Genomic DNA, 16,064 nt, shown 5'->3' with positions numbered 1-16,064 from the left:
GCTCATATAGGTGCTTGTGGTCAGTTAAAAGATCAGCTGGAGGCTAAATAGTACTGAGTGGCCTCACATGTCTGGAGTTTAGCTGCCTGTTGGCAATGGCAGTGAAACCATGTGTTTCTCAGCCCCCAGCAGACTAGCTCAAGGGTGACATGGCAGCTGGAGTCCAGGTGTAGGAAGAGGGCAAGCCTCAACATGCAAACACTGAGTCTCTGCTTGGGGTTAGAATCACAGTCTTGACATGGAATCTAGCCAGGAGTATATTTGCTAATGCCCCCCATTGGCCAGAGAGAGATACAAGGACAGCTCAGATTCAAGGAGTGGGAAAAAGCTTCACCTCCTGATACACGAATACACTTTGAAAGGACATAGATTTGAGGAAGGGAAAAATCTGTAGTCACTTTTGTTTATCATCCCAATTTCTCTCAATGTGCTCTCACTAGCCTAGAACTCCTTGCATTTTTTGTACCAAGCAAGGAAGCTGAAAAGTCTGGTGAGGACGCAGGCTGATATGAAGGTCCCTCTCCCCGCCATGGGGGAAGGGGGATGGTACTGGGGAAGGGATTCTAAGGCAGTGCCAAGCCAAGGTTTTACTCAGAAAACTGTTTGGGTCCTTTTTAGTGCAGAAGAGAAAAAGCAATCCCAGAGTTGCCTACCATCGAGTGGTATATCATAACCTATTCTGGGTCACAGGCCCTTTGAGAATAGATGAAAGTGAAGGATTCTCCCATTCATCCTATCTGCACTAGGGTCCAGCTGTAATGATTTTAGGCTGGACAATTTCTCAAGCAGACGTCAATTTCAGCCCTGCAGATTTCAGGAGCAAGCTCATAGCTGTTTAACTTGGAACCACAGAACTTCCTGACATCCCTTTCAGGAGCAACTTGTGGCAAAATATACCCCTGGCTAGCTTCCAAGTCAAGAGGGGGCTTCTCCTTGAGGAAGAAGCCTCTGCCCCTCTATTCTGTCCTTATCCCAACTACTTCAAATATGTACCCAGAAGCCCACACTCATATCATTCCTCTCCCATAGTCAGCCAGAGGGTACCAGCCATAGATTCAGAGTAATCATATCTGATCTAAGTCCACTTGTGAAAATTTAAGGGCTTTTCTTCAGTGAGAGGCAGTAGGGTGCAGTAGTTAAAGGCATGGATTCTAGGGCCACAGTAACAGATTACCAAATCAATCTCGTTTCTCCTCCTCCTCCTCCTCCTCCTCCTCCTCCTCCTCCTCCTCCTCCTCCTCCTCCTCCTTCTTCTTCTTCTTCTTCTTCCTCTTGTTCTTCTGCTTGTTCTTTCTCTTGTTGTTCTTCTTCTCTCTCCTCTCTCCTCTCTCCTCTCTCCTCTCTCCTCTCTCCTCTCTCCTCTCTCCTCTCTCCTCTCTCCTCTCTCCTCTCTCCTCTCTCCTCTCTCCTCTCTCCTCTCTCCTCTCTCCTCTCTCCTCTCTCCTCTCTCCTCTCTCCTCTCTCCTCTCTCCTCTCTCCTCTCTCCTCTCTCCTCTCTCCTCTCTCCTCTCTCCTCTCTCCTCTCTCCTCTCTCCTCTCTCCTCTCTCCTCTCTCCTCTCTCCTCTCTCCTCTCTCCTCTCTCCTCTCTCCTCTCTTCTCTCTTCTCTCTCTCTCTCTCTCTCTCTCTCTCTCTCTCTCTCTCTCTCTCCTCCCCTCCCACACAGCCTTTCAACTTCCTATCAGAAAAGAAGAATAATCCTCTCTCACTCACCGCCAGTATTTATTTTTTAACTCTTATGAGAGGTTCCTCACTGGCTCTGCTTGAGTCATATGACCCCCTTGGTTCAATCACTCTGCATCAGAGAAGAGGGCCCTGTGATTGGCCAAGCCTGGGTTACATGACCATCTTGTATCCCAAGCACAGGTGGAACTTCATGACTGACCATCTCCCCAAACCCATAGAGGACTGCAGGGAAGGAGTTCTGCATCAGAAAGAATGGTATAGAGCAGACAAGACCGGCAGGCATCCACTGCATTTATTGAGTGCTATTACAAGAAAGAGCCCTATAAAGCTTATTGCTGTGCTGCCTGTTGAGATGGGATGTGGTAAGAACATTGCTTATCATACTGTCTTGTTTCTCAAACATTATTGCACTTCAGAATCACCTGGAGGGCTTGTTTAGACACAGATTGCTGGGCCCATCCCCAGGGTACAAATGCAAGAATGTGTATTTCTAACAAATTCCCAGGAAATGATAATGACGGTGGTCCAGAAACACTTTGAGAACCACTGTCAAACTGCCTAGTGCCCTCCTTAAAAGTCCCCCAGAGCAATCTGTCTGGTCTCAGTATTATACCATGATGACTATTGCTTCTGACCAATTGGTTTCTTTTGATTTGTGTAGACACTAAATCTTATAAATCGTGTCTCCCTCTTTGAGCTGACCTCTGGAAAGCTCAGGGCTAACTGTGGGGCTCAGCTCTACCATGTCTATGGGGCCACAGAGCCTCAAGTTTATCCACTGACTTTAACTCTGGCTTTATTTTTAAAAAATTCATTTCTGTTTTCCATTCGATCTAAAAACTGATTTGGCTGAAACTGACAGAACCAACTTGAACTATGTAAGCAAAGAGAGAGAGAGAGAGAGAGAGAGAGAGAGAGAGAGAGAGAGAGAGAGAGAGACTGACTTATAATAAGAATACCAAAGTGCCCTGTGAAAGAGGAATGTGGTCAGGCCCAGGAATATTTGGACTGAGGGGCCACTTGAACCTCCCCTCTACCATATTGGCCTCTCTCTCACTTCCTCTTCATTGCCCCTGTCTCACTACAGCCTGGCTGTCCCCATGTGGACACATGGTTACCAGTGGCTCCTGGGCTTTACCTTTTGAAGCCTGTCAGCTGACCTGACACTTGCTCCTTAGTCTCGGTTAAAAACTCCCAAGAAACAGCTCTAATTAGGTCTCTCAGCTGTGGAAGGGGTAGGGTCATCTTGTACAAACTGATTGCCCCGCAATAAGGTATTGGCTTGAGTTTGGGGGACTATAGTTCTCATAAATAGATGCTAGCAAGGTCATCCCACAGGTGCCTACCTCACTCTTTTTCCTAACCATTTTATTGCATCTTGGTGTATTTTATAGGTTAATGTTAGAGGAGGGAGAGAGAGAGAGAGAGAGAGAGAGAGAGAGAGAGAGAGAGAGAGATTGAGAGAGAAGAAGAAGAAGAAGAAGAAGAAGAAGAAGAAGAAGAAGAAGAAGAAAAGAGAATTATAAGGAATTGGTTCATGTGATTATGGAGGTTGGCGAGTCAAATCTACAAGGTGGGCCAGCAGACTGGAGACCCAGGAAGACCTGATATTCCAGTTTGAAGGCCATTAGGCAGGAAGAGCCAATGTTGCAGATGAAGTCCAAGGCCATCTGCTATAGAATCCCCTCTTGCTCAAGGAGGCCAATCTTTTTGTTCTATTCAGGCCTTCAACTGTTTGGGTGAGGCCCACCCAAGTTAGGTAGGACAATCTGCTTTAGCCAAAGTTTACTGAATTTAATGTTAAATCACCCAGAATAATGTTTGATCACATATCTGGGCATTCCTCAACTCATTCAAGTTGATATCTGTAATTAACCATCACAGATATTTTTTAATAGTGTAAATTATATTTTATCTCATTGCTGAATCCCCAGCACCTAGCCCAGTATCTGTCATATGATAAGAGCTCAGAAAATGTTGAATAAATGAATGAACAGGCAATTATATTTTAATACCCTGGGAGGAAGGGACTTTGTCATTTAAAGGAACTCTGAGGTTAGGCCCTCTATAATGGAATGTGAGGAATTATATCCTAATTCACTCAACTTGTGGGTTCTGACTTTAATTTACTGGGTCTAGTGGTTTTAAGTTTCTTTCCTCCTCAAAGGACCAGGGCTGTGATAGAGACGCATGCTTTTGTGACAGAGACAAGAATTTATCCCTCTACTCAACTTTCGGCCCAAGAATTTCCGGCTCACTGGGATTCTGTCCAGGTGGTCTGAGAAGGAGACTGAACCCAAGAAGCAGGCTGCACCTTTCATGGCTGGAGCTGCCACGTGGCAGGCGTTTCATCCTATAGCATGTCTCAGCAAAAGTTATCAAACTGAACATGGCAACTTCCCACTCCTGGGTCCGCCCCCTGCATTTGGCTGGGGTGGGCAGGGTAGGAGCACATATTTCTATAAATGAGTTGCCAAATTATTTATTTTCTCCAGTTTAGAGACCCTTATAGCAAATGTTCCTGGCTAGTTATATTTGAAGGAGGTTCCAACACCACACCATGATAGATGGCAGCTGTGGGGAATCTTTGTTCAAATCCTAAACTGAAGTGTTCAGAATGTGTAGAGATTCTATGCTGGAGGTTGAAGAGGGCAATCAAGAAGTCAGCAATCTTCTGTTCACTGCACTAAGCCTCAGTTGCCTCATCTGTAAAATGGGGATGAGGATAATGCATAATGCTGCTGTGATCATTCAATTGTATCATTCATTCATTTTTGATGCATTTATTGAGCACCCACTGTATGTCAAGCGTTGTTATACAGACATGGCCCCTGCCCTGATGGCATTTAAGGAAATTAGGCTGGGCATCACTGAGCTGTGCTTGAAGCAGTAGGTTAAGGCAGCAGCCACCATCACCACATAAAAGATAGCAAGGGGCGCCATGAGATCTGATGACTGTGGGCACAGGCTGAGGTTGGAGGGCCATTTGTTACCACTATTGTGCCTTTGTTCACTACATGGCATCACTTTGAACAGAAATTGTGAATGTTTTAGGAGAGTGAAGGTTAAATATAATGAATGAAGTCATTCATTTAGATGGCTTGGCGACTCCAGGCCCTTTATGGAGAGCACAGAACTGAAAACACCACCCAACAAGCACAGCAGGCATAACCACATTAAAATCAATTAAGAAAAAGAAATCAAACCCTGAAATGTTTTAGATTACAAAATTAAGTTACAGAATAACAACAGGAACACATCATCGGTATGCTTACAAATGCACCAACAACAGAGCCAGACACACAGTCGGTGCTCAATACGTATATGTTTCCAGGTATTCATTTAGCGGGGAAGCACAGTGGCAATAACACTGAAAGTTTGACTTCTTAGTCCTCGATTCTGATCCCAAATTTGCAATTTACTAGCTCTATAACATACCTTCATTGGCACATCCAATAACTGACAATAAACAAATAAAAGATATAATGTCAGGTGCTAAGTATTGCGGGGGCGGGGGGTACAAAGCCGGGAAGAGGGAGAAGGCCTGGGGGAGTAGATTGCTATCAGACAAAAGACAACTTTTTTGACCCTCAATTTTCTCATCTGTAAAATAGGGCATAATCTACACCTCATTGGATTCCCTTGATAATTACACTGGGACTGTAGGTAAAGTGACTGGGCCCTGGAGGACCTCAATGGATGTGCCCTCTCCAGCCTTCCCTTAACCTGCTAATGCCAACAAGGCCCACACGGCCAACATTCAGACGACGCATCTTCTTGTGAAATTTCAGAACATCCCTGGTAGTTTTAGTCTGTAGTCTATCTTGAGAGCATCAACTCACCATTAGAACATTCTAGCTAGGCATTTGTCATAATCTATGGGGAGGCTCCCTATGCTATGGGAAACACACAGACTTAGAAACCAGACAGACATTAATTCAAATCCTGGTTGTGCCTCTACCAGTTGTCAGACCTCAAGGCTTCATTTCATTGTTGTTAAACTGGACATGATAGTGCCTACAATGGCGGACTGGGGAAAGGGTTCAGTTAAATGATACCCAGACTAGCACAAAGAACATTCCCTGCATGCAGTGGGTGCTGTGCCTATGACAGTCCCTCCTCTTCTCCTACAAGCACCGGAGATCTGCATTGTCATCTCCACAAGGCCAGCTGGTCACAGCATCAGCACCTGCCCCAACATGCGGAGCCTGTTTATGCCTCACCTGCTGTCAGGCACTGCCAGAGGCAGCCCGCACCCCAGGAGAGGCAGATAAACAGACTTTGATGTAAGGGACACATGCAGAGGTGTTGACAGGTGACAGGAACCATGTGGGGATGTTGAGGCACCCAAAAACTAGGAACAGCTGGAAGCTGTTAGCACTCTTAGGGACAAGGAGGGGAGAGTGTTATGTGGGAACCCAGGGAGAGGTAGAACCTTGAAGGGGACCCTCCAGCAAGAGTTTCAGTGATAAGGGGACCTAGCCTTCCTCATAGCAGGGAGGTGAGCTGGCAGAGGACAAAGGAAAAATACCCCCACCTCTCTCGCCTCCCCACTCTGATCTGTTGCTTGCAGTTAGTAAAGTCCAACTGAAAGCCATCTGGCGAGAAACCCAGTGTGTCAGCCCACAGAGCGGGTCTCTCAGACACACAACATGGCAGATAATAGTTTCAAATGATTCTTGGAGGACAAATTGCAGAGAAATAGCACAGACCTGTACCCTAACGGTTGCTGTTGAGACACATCTGGGTACCTGCTGTCCTTGTACAACAGTGCTTCTCACACTGGAGCCTGACTTCCAATCTCCTGGAAGGCTTGTTAAGTAAACACAGACTACAGGATCCATCCCCTATAACAGCGGTTCTCAACCTTCCTAATGTCGCGACCCTTTAACACAGCTCCTCCTGTTGTGGGGACACCCAACCATAAAATTATTTCTGTTGCTACTTCATCACTGTAATGTTGCTACTGTTATGAATCGTCATGTAAATATCTGATATGCAGGATGTATTTTCATTGTTACACATCGAACATAATGAAAGCATTGTGGTTAATCACAAAAACAATATGTAATTATATATGTGTTTTCTGATGGTCTTAGGCGACCCCTGTGAAAGGGTCGTTCGACCCCCAAAGGGGTCGCGACCCAAAGGTTGGCGACCCACAGGTTGAGAACCGCTGCCCTGGAGGGTGTGAACCTGAAGTCTGAAGTGGGGCCCAAGAATTTGCATTTCTAACAGGTGATTTTAATGCTGCTGATCCGAGGCCCACACTTTGAGATCCACTGCTTTATAACATGAGATTTCGGGAGAGCGGCTCCCCTTCTGCGCTTAGACTTTAACCGGGTGCACTACACACCAGGACAGCTCCATGGCCAGCAGGACCAGGAGCAGCTCAGAACTATCGAGGGCAGCTACTTGCAGCTTCCTCACCTGACAGCTGCAGGGCAACGGACTCTCCAGATGGGCTCCCCTTGCCTTGCCGTCACCTGCCCAGACCTCTTCTGCCTGGTCCTTTTTAAGAGTCCCTGTGCTGCCTGGCCAGTTGCCCACAGTTGACACCACACATGTACACACACACACACACACCCCACAGGCACAGACATATGCATAAACACACACACTCTGATTAGCTGCACCTGGATGCCCGGCCGGTTTCCTAGGGGAAGATGAGTCATCTGCTCCTTGGGGCCCTGCAACATCCTGTGCTCAGACCAGGAGGTCACCACTCCTGGTCATGCGACATTGCCTCTCTGCAGGCAGCCCTGCCAGTCTGCAGCTTCCGCTGACATCTTTGTTTCAGGGGAAATGAACATGGAATGCTGCTGGGTCCCTGCCAAACTGGGTGAATTGTGCCCCCTCCTCAGTCCCCTGACGGACTGAGACCATCTGAGGGCTGCTCTCCTCTTCCCCTCCTCGCTCTTGCCAGGCTCCTGGGCTGTCCCACCCCTTTCCTTGGCTTCCTGCTTTAAGGATGTCACCCCCACAGTAGCCCCTCTCTTCCATCTTCACTAAGCAGCTGCTAGAGCAACGTGGAAAAGGCCTCCAGGGAGCACAGGTTGTTTGGGCCCCTGCTTCTGGAGGTCTCCACCCCCGCTCCATGCAGTTCTAGTCCGGGTCTTGTCCCATGATCTTGTACCCCCTCCCCAACCCCAGCCCCACTACAGGACAAGAGACCAAGTCCTAACCAATCAGCACAGCCCATTCCCCTGGACACAGGGCTCAATCCAGGGCTTTGCCACCCCAAAATGCGCCTCTTTGGCATGAGGACTCTTGTAGGCTGGTTGTGTTTAAGAAACTGCAGACACAGGGGAAGCTCTGAACATTGAGCGGAAGTTACCCTTTGGCAGGAGACATTTGCATCAGGGAATCGCCATGGGAAGGGGTCTCCCTCTCTGGCCCAGGAAGAGGGGGGACTCCAAGCCTCTAGATCAGCGGTTCTCAACCTGTGGGTCGTGACCCCTTTGGGGGTCAAATGACCCTTTCTCAGGCGTCGCCTAAGACCATCGGAAAACACATATATAATCACATATTGTTTTTGTGATTCATCACGATGCTTTCATTATGTTCCATGTGTAACCATGAAATTGGGGGTCACCACAACATGAGGACCTGTCTTAAAGGGGCGCGGCATGAGGAAGGCTGAGAACCGCTGCTCAAGAGACTCGTATCCATGGAGAAGGCACAGCTTTAAACCTGCACAGCAACCTTCCCCTTGCTTACTGTGACTTTCCTGTCACCTCCCATAACTGCCCCCCCCCCAACATCTTTTGTCTGTAGCAGGAGACGGTATTTAAGGTGGTGGCTTGGGTCATTTGGGGAAGTTACTGGTTTTCCTGGCTCTCTCCCAGGTGTACAGGAGGTATACAAGTTACTAAACTTTTGTGTGTCTTATTCTCCTGTTAGCCTGTCCTTTTATTACAGAGAGGTCTTAGCCAAAAACCTAAAAGGTGAGAGAAAATTATTTTTCCTCCCCCACAGCCCCTTCCCAGCCGAGAGGCCTCCCAGTGCTCTAGGAGGAGCGGTGTCGGAGGATCACAGGAGACCCCTTTATTGTCTAACCCCCTAATCTATGGAGCCGAGAGAGGTCATTCCAGGGCCTTTGCCTGGAGCAGGATGGTGTCCTCCAGGCCACTGGCTGCTGTGTATTGAATCCCTCCCTCAAAGACATCCTTGTGCAATCCTGGCCTCAAACTGGTGCCATTAGAATCTTGAGGAGCCTTGACCCTTTCTGAAGTGCCCCCCTTGTGTTATTTCTGGGCTATTCCCCAGAATTGTTCCCCCTGAACATAAATGCCCCCATCTTTTGTTGCAAGGTAGTTAACCTACCCCTTGTCCCCCAACTTCCCCCCCCCACCACCACCCCTGCAAGGTGATTGGTCTTAAAAGCCTTGACACCAGAAGGTTCTGCAGGTGGTCCTTCTAGCAGGGAGAGGGGGAAGAGAAGAGACTGGAGTTCATCCCGCAGCCCAGTCTGGGCAGGGGAATGAGGGTGCTCCATCCTGGAGAGAGGGCAGCAGGCTGAGCCGCAGGAGCCTGGGAGATGGAGAGGGCCCATGAACTGCCTGCCGTGGTCAGAAAGGGGCCCTCAGCCAAGAGTGCAGCCAGGAAAGCGATCCTGGTGGTTGAGTCCCAAGCCAGAGCCTACCTGGCCTCTGTGTGTCCAGGCTCTGCACACACACACACACACACACACACACACACACACACACCTGTCTGCAGCTCCTTGTAAAACCCCAGTTCATAAAGCAGTCTATAGGATGCCTTCTTGGTCAAACTCCTTCCCTCTTCATTGGCCCAATACTGTTTTCCTCTCCTCACTGCCACCCCACCTCCCAAGGAGTTGGGCCACTTTTCCCAAACTCCCCCGACCCCAGGCTTGTTTTCTTTTCCTGAGAGTTCTTAAGTTTCCATCTGTCATCTCAGGTCATTAATCCCAAGACAGAAGGCTCCAGAAGCCTACCCCACATAGCCAAGCCATTAACTAATTGCCAAAGGTGCACGCTTCACATCATATTAATCCCACGGCAGCGGCTCAGCGGCCGCGCCTTGCTTCCCGAGTTGTATCGATAAAAAAGATGAGCCACCTGCTACTTGCCTGGATGGCATTGCCATGATGGATGGCCCGTGTCCAGAAAGGGTGTGGGTCAGCTGTGGAGGCTCATGTGTCAGGCTGAGGAGGGGGCTGAGAGGTGGGCAGGAGCGAGTGGCCAGCTGCCAGGACAATTGTCTCTCCAGCGCTGTTCAGGCCTGGCTGGCATAGGCCACTGCCCCAGCACAGGGGAGAAGGCCTTAAAGGCCCCCACCCACTCCTCCCAGCCACTGTTCTCTTACTAAGTCAGTACATCGTAGGAGATAGGCTTTCAACCGACCACCCACGGTCTGCGGGCACAAACCTTCCTCATGGTGGTCCTTGAGGGCAGGTGGTCTCCCCGATCTTCCTCTCGCCTCCACAGGGGGCTTAGAGGCCACAGCAGTGCCCGGACTGCACGCTGACCTATTTGCCAGCAGGGATTGTGGGCGGAGTCTGCGCGTGTGCTTGTGTGCGTGCACATCCTGCTTCTACACTTCCAGGAGCGAAAGAAACTGCCTGATTGACAAACCTCCTCTGGAGTTCATGTGCTGGGCCCGTGGGTCGGCTGTGGCTACTGTTGCAGTCAGCTGACCTAATCCATTTATCTTATTTAGACTGTGTTCCAGTTTCCATATTCGAAGTTGGAGCTTCCCGGATCTGGCATGCAAATTAGACACAATGATTTGCAAATGAGCAGAGGCCTGACACTTTTTAAAAATTATCATTAAGAGCCTTGCCACTCTGCCGCTAAGTGGGAGGAGGCGGCTAGAACTGGAAGTGTGTGACGCACGGCTGCCCCTCCCTCTCCCAGCCTTCCAGAAGCTTCACTAACCCGTCGTCTTTCATATCCACTTCCTTGTTGGGGGGTGATGGGCGCAGGCGTCACTGGGGAGAGGGAAACTGGCAGGAGATTCACAGAGAGCTAAACGAGGCCAGAGGGGGATTCCAACTGACACCCACACACGTCCGGAGCCGGAGGCCCACAGCCCACTACCTCAACGAGCAAGGGACAGAGGAGGGTGAGGAAGTATTCTTTTTTGGGAGGAGGGTGAGGAAGCTGGGCCCAGGGATGGTCATTTCTCAAGGGCTTTCTTGAGGGCAAGCAGGCCACTGTAGGTCTTCCAATAGGATTCCCTGGGTCAAAGTGCCCCCAAAGAAGCCAGGCATGACCCGCTCTGAGCTTGGGCAGGTAGAGTGAGTATTACATTGTAACCTGTGACTGGGCAACTTTACAGAGCTTCTTTCTCCCTCATCCTCTCCTCAAAACCTTCAGGCAGATGGCCCACAGATAAAGCCAGCATGTGGATGAGGCCACACAAGAGCATGAAGTCCGAACCTTCCTCAGAAGCCCCAAGGGGCATATTGACCATCGGGCACCAGGATGGTTCCATGAGGCACCAGGATGGTTCCATGAGGCATCCTGGAGAGCGAGTCACGTCTGCAGGGCAGAGGCCGGTGGGGCAAATAGAGACCAGTGGGGGAACCCAGGTTTGAAAAATGGGAAAGCATAGCTCCTCGTGCAATAACCATGCCTCTCTGGTGGCCCCTGCTCCCACTTCCGGCAGCCTGCTGTGTTGTTTGCTAGTGTGGCCTTCTAGAAAGGAACTTCATGTCAGTTGAAAGTTCTGTGGATTCATTTGAAGCTAATATCTGACTTTGTTTTAATACACTGGAAAAAGAACACGTAATCCCAACTTTTCCAACAGCAGAGCAGGAGACTTCAATAACAAAGCTGTATTGCACTTGGCAAACCGGGAAAGCTGCCCTTTTTTCCCAAGGGTCCTTGTTTATTGTTCTGTTTCTAAGAATATGCAGAAGCGTCATCTCCAGGGCAGTAGGAACTGTTCCAACAAGAATTTGAAAAATGGCATTCAAAACATTTTGCCAATAATTAGGCAAATGTAAGCCGGTCCCCAACATGCAAATCATGGTACCTGACATCAGGAACGGTACAGCCATTCCTGTACCGTCTCTGACAAATGTCTCTGACAAATATGCCAACATTCACAGGTTTTAGTAAAATGAAGTACAAGATCCTGAAGAAGATAATGCCAGTTTTAACCCCAAAGCGCCTGGTCTGCATTAAGAACTTACTCAACCCCCTTGCTAGCTCTCAGTGAAAACCTGTCTCCTTTGAATCTTGTCTTAATATGATTCATTAAGGGCGAGCCACCATTGGTGACCAGGAGATGTTTTTAATTACTGTGTTCCTGTTCACTTCTGTACGGTCTTGTCGTTATCATTCTAGCAGATACTTACAAATATGACTTCTATGGGGGTTCCCTATGATCTCCACAAGGACTGCAGCTACTAATGAGAGCCAGGCAGGCCCCCAGCCAAGGGGGCCGCTGATTATCAAGCCAAGAACCATCCAGACTCAGAAACTAATGAGCTGGCAGAGAGACCAGAACAGACTAAGACTGCGGCTCACAGCATCGGGGAGAAAGGCCACCAAGACAACCTTAGGAGTGAGACGGAGAGGGGAGATAAACTTTCATTCTATCTGAGCATTTGCAGTTGCTGACAGACAGGGCAGCTGTGTTGGTGGGAGCTGAGGGAGTTATTTATTTAGAGGTCTTGGAGATAGAGCTGCAGCCCATCGGGGGCAGAACATGTGGGCCACAAAAGACTAGATTTATTCCCTGGAGGCTTTGCTTACTCAGGGAGCCAACATTTGAAAATTAGCTCTGCCCTGCTGGCGTGGCTTAGTGGTTGAGCATTGACCTATGAAGCAGAAGGTAACGGTTCGATGCCTGGTTTGTGGGCTTGATCCCCAGTAGGGGGCGTGCAGGAGGCAACGATCAATGTTTCTCTCACACGGATGTTTCCCCCTCTCTCCCTTCCTCCCTCTATAAAAACCAATAAAAAACCTGTCCTCAGGTGAGGATTAAAAAAAAATTAATGAAGAGATCAGCCATAGACTGTCAGATATCTGATAAAGGTCTTGCATTCAGGAACTATATTTTTAAAGGACTCTTAAAACACAATCATAAGAAGACAACCCAATTTATAGAAATGGGTAAACAAATTTGTATAGTCATTTCATCAAAGAAGATATACAAATGGCTAATAAGTATATGAAAAGGTATTCAACATCATTAGTCATTAGGGAAATGCCAATCAAACCTACAATGAGATATCACTTCACACCCACTAAGATGGCTAGAGTCAAAAAGACAGATAATAGTAAGTGTTGATGAGAATGTGGGGCAAGCGGGACTCTCATACACCGCTGGTGGGAATGCCAAGTGGCACATCCACTCTGGAAAACAAGTTGGCAGGTGTTTCTTTAAGTTAAACATAAAGTTACCATATGACCAGCAATTCCACTCTTAGGTATATACCCAAGAGAAATGAAACATATATCCACACAAAGACTTGTACATGAATGTTCACAGCAGCATTATCCATATTAGCCAAAAAGTAGAAGTAACCCAAATGCCCATCAACAGATGAATAGATAAATAAAATGTAGTTTCTCCATACCATTGAATATTATTCAGCCACAAAAAGGAACAAAACACTGATCCATGTCGCAACGTGGATGACACTTGAAAACATTATGCCAAGTAAAAGTACACAGACACAAAGACCATCTACTGTACAATTCCATTTCCATGGCCCATCCAGAAAAGGCAAATCTAGAGAAATAAAGGGACTAATGGTTGGATTGTGGTGATGGTTGGACAAATTAGCAAATTTACTACAAATCTTTGAACTGTATGCTTAAAACAGGTGGATTTTATAGCATGCAAATCATAATTCAATAAAGCTGTTTTAATAAAAACTAAAAATCTTCTGTACATGTATCTCCATCTCAAATGCTTTTTCTAGGAAACCCAATCGAAGACAACACACATTTTAACAGAAATGCCTATTACATTTTATCTCTAGCCAAATTTGAGAAAATAGTAGTTTCACAATGAAAAAGCCCAACATATGCTCAAGCACAGAGATCACACACTCACACACACACACACTCACACACACACTCACACACTCACACACACACACTCACACACACACTCACACACACACTCACACACTCACACTCACACACACACACTCACACACACACTCACACACACTCACACACACTCACACACACTCACACACACTCACTCACACACACTCACACACACACACTCACACACACTCACACACACTCACACACACTCACACTCACACACACACTCACACACACTCACACACACACTCACACACACACTCACACTCACACACACACTCACACACACACTCACACTCACACACTCACACACTCACACACACTCACTCACACACACTCACACACACTCACACACACACACTCACACTCACACACACACTCACACACACTCACACTTCCAAGCTCCCTTCCTTCATACTATAGCCCCCGTCACCATCACCTTTGCTGGCACGGGTTCCCAACCCTGGAATTCCTTTCCACGAAGAAAATGATTCCATCTCAGCCCACATGAAGGCGAGATATAAAGGCACATCCTACCATTCCTCATCATTTTAAATTATGAACTCCTATTTTAATAGATGCTTCTGTTCCATGCTATTTGTCATAATTCTTTGGCCTGAAAAGCCCAGATACCTTGAGGTGTAAACACTGGTAGAATAAATTGCCTGTGTTTGGTGGGGAGCGAGGGTCAACGGGTTGGCAGGAATGAGCCCATGAGACAGACTAGGAAACAGAGAAGCGAAGGGGAAAAAAGACGAGTTGATAAATAAGGACTCCGAGTTCATCCCCACAAGGCTGGCTGCTCATTGCTCAATGTTGCGAGACACTGACTTCTTAGAGGTTTGCAGTAACAGCTCGCTCGAGCTGGAAATTGCTGTGAATGCGCGTTCTACCTGAGGCTGAGCTTGTAAAAAGAGTTCTCCGGCATCTCTCCTTGCTGACAGGTCTGGGACACCAGGTATTCCTTTGGAGGCAGCTGAGTCTGAGCCCCAGCAACCTTGCCCCGAAGCTTTTGACCACTAGACTGATCATCAATGAACTGTCCCATCTCACTCCCCATCTCTCCTACCTCTGGCTTTGACAGTCCAGGTCCCCGCCACAGTACTATACCTTTCCCACTGCTTGGGATGCCATGCCCTCACTCATTCATTCCTCAAACATTTACTGAGCATGCATCAATGGAACTACCTCTGGGTTAAGTTCTGGTTAAAACAAGGTCACCGATGTCAAAAGTAGATATTCTTTGTGCTGTGATGGGTGTGTACACAGGAAATATTGGGGACAGAGAGGTGACTTTGGGCAAATCCACTTAGAAGGAGATGTCTGGGGAGGCTTACAAGAAGAGAGGATGCTTACACGGTCTCTTCTTGCAAGCCTGGTATTAGATTTCATCCGAAGGAGAGAGCATCCATTGAAGCAAAATCCCAGAGCAGTGCTGTCCGTTAGGAACTGTCTGCAATAATGCAAATGCTCTGTATCTGCACCAGAACAGTAGTCACTCGCTAAGAAGCACTTGAAATGTGGCCAGAGCAACTGAGAAGTGAAATTTTTAATTTTATTTCATTTTGATTCATTTTCACTTAAATTTAAATATGCACATGTGGATAGCACAGCTCCAAAGGCACAACACAGCCTGCCCATCCCCAGAGGTGCCAGTCGTCAAACCAGGCAGATGTTTGCTATGCCCAGGAGCAGCCCTAAGACAGCCAGAGAACAAGAGGCCAGCGCATGGAGGGGCTGCAGGCATGTCTGAGTAACGCGCCCTGGCAGCAATACATAGACACTCCCAGGAAGTAACTCCTCCCGTCTCTGTCCCTCCACATCTTGGATTCCAAGAGTGACAAACTCAAATGCTTAGTTGCCAGAGGAGATGAGATGAGGTGAGGAAGGGCATACACGTTCACGGTGGAAATCCTGGGCACTGTGTCCAGGTGGACAGGGGGAAGGCCCATCAAAAGGGGGCAGCTGCTACTCAGCATTGCTGTGCTCTGGTTGTCTCCAATGCAGACCCAAAATGGCCTGATTGCCAAATGATTCAAGAGAAGCCAAACATCATGACTTAGGCCAGTGAGGTGAACTTTCTGAGCTCGGCGTGTCAGCATTTTGAAAAACCCTAACTTAACTCTGGTGCCGTGTCACATATAGAAATTTTTTGATCTTTGCAACCATAGTAAAACAAAGACTTATATTTTTGATATTTATTTTATATATTTAAATGCCATTTAACAGAGAAAAATCAACCAAAAAAATGAGTTTGCGTGTCACCTCTGACACGCGTGTCATAAGTTCGCCATCACTGACTTAGGCTGTGAAACAGTTCAGGGTCTAAATGTTGGCTGCA

This window comes from Myotis nattereri (assembly GCF_964212035.1).
Source record: "Myotis nattereri genome assembly, chromosome: X".
In the NCBI taxonomy this organism is placed as follows: domain Eukaryota; kingdom Metazoa; phylum Chordata; class Mammalia; order Chiroptera; family Vespertilionidae; genus Myotis; species Myotis nattereri.
This window is presented reverse-complemented; position numbering follows the sequence as displayed.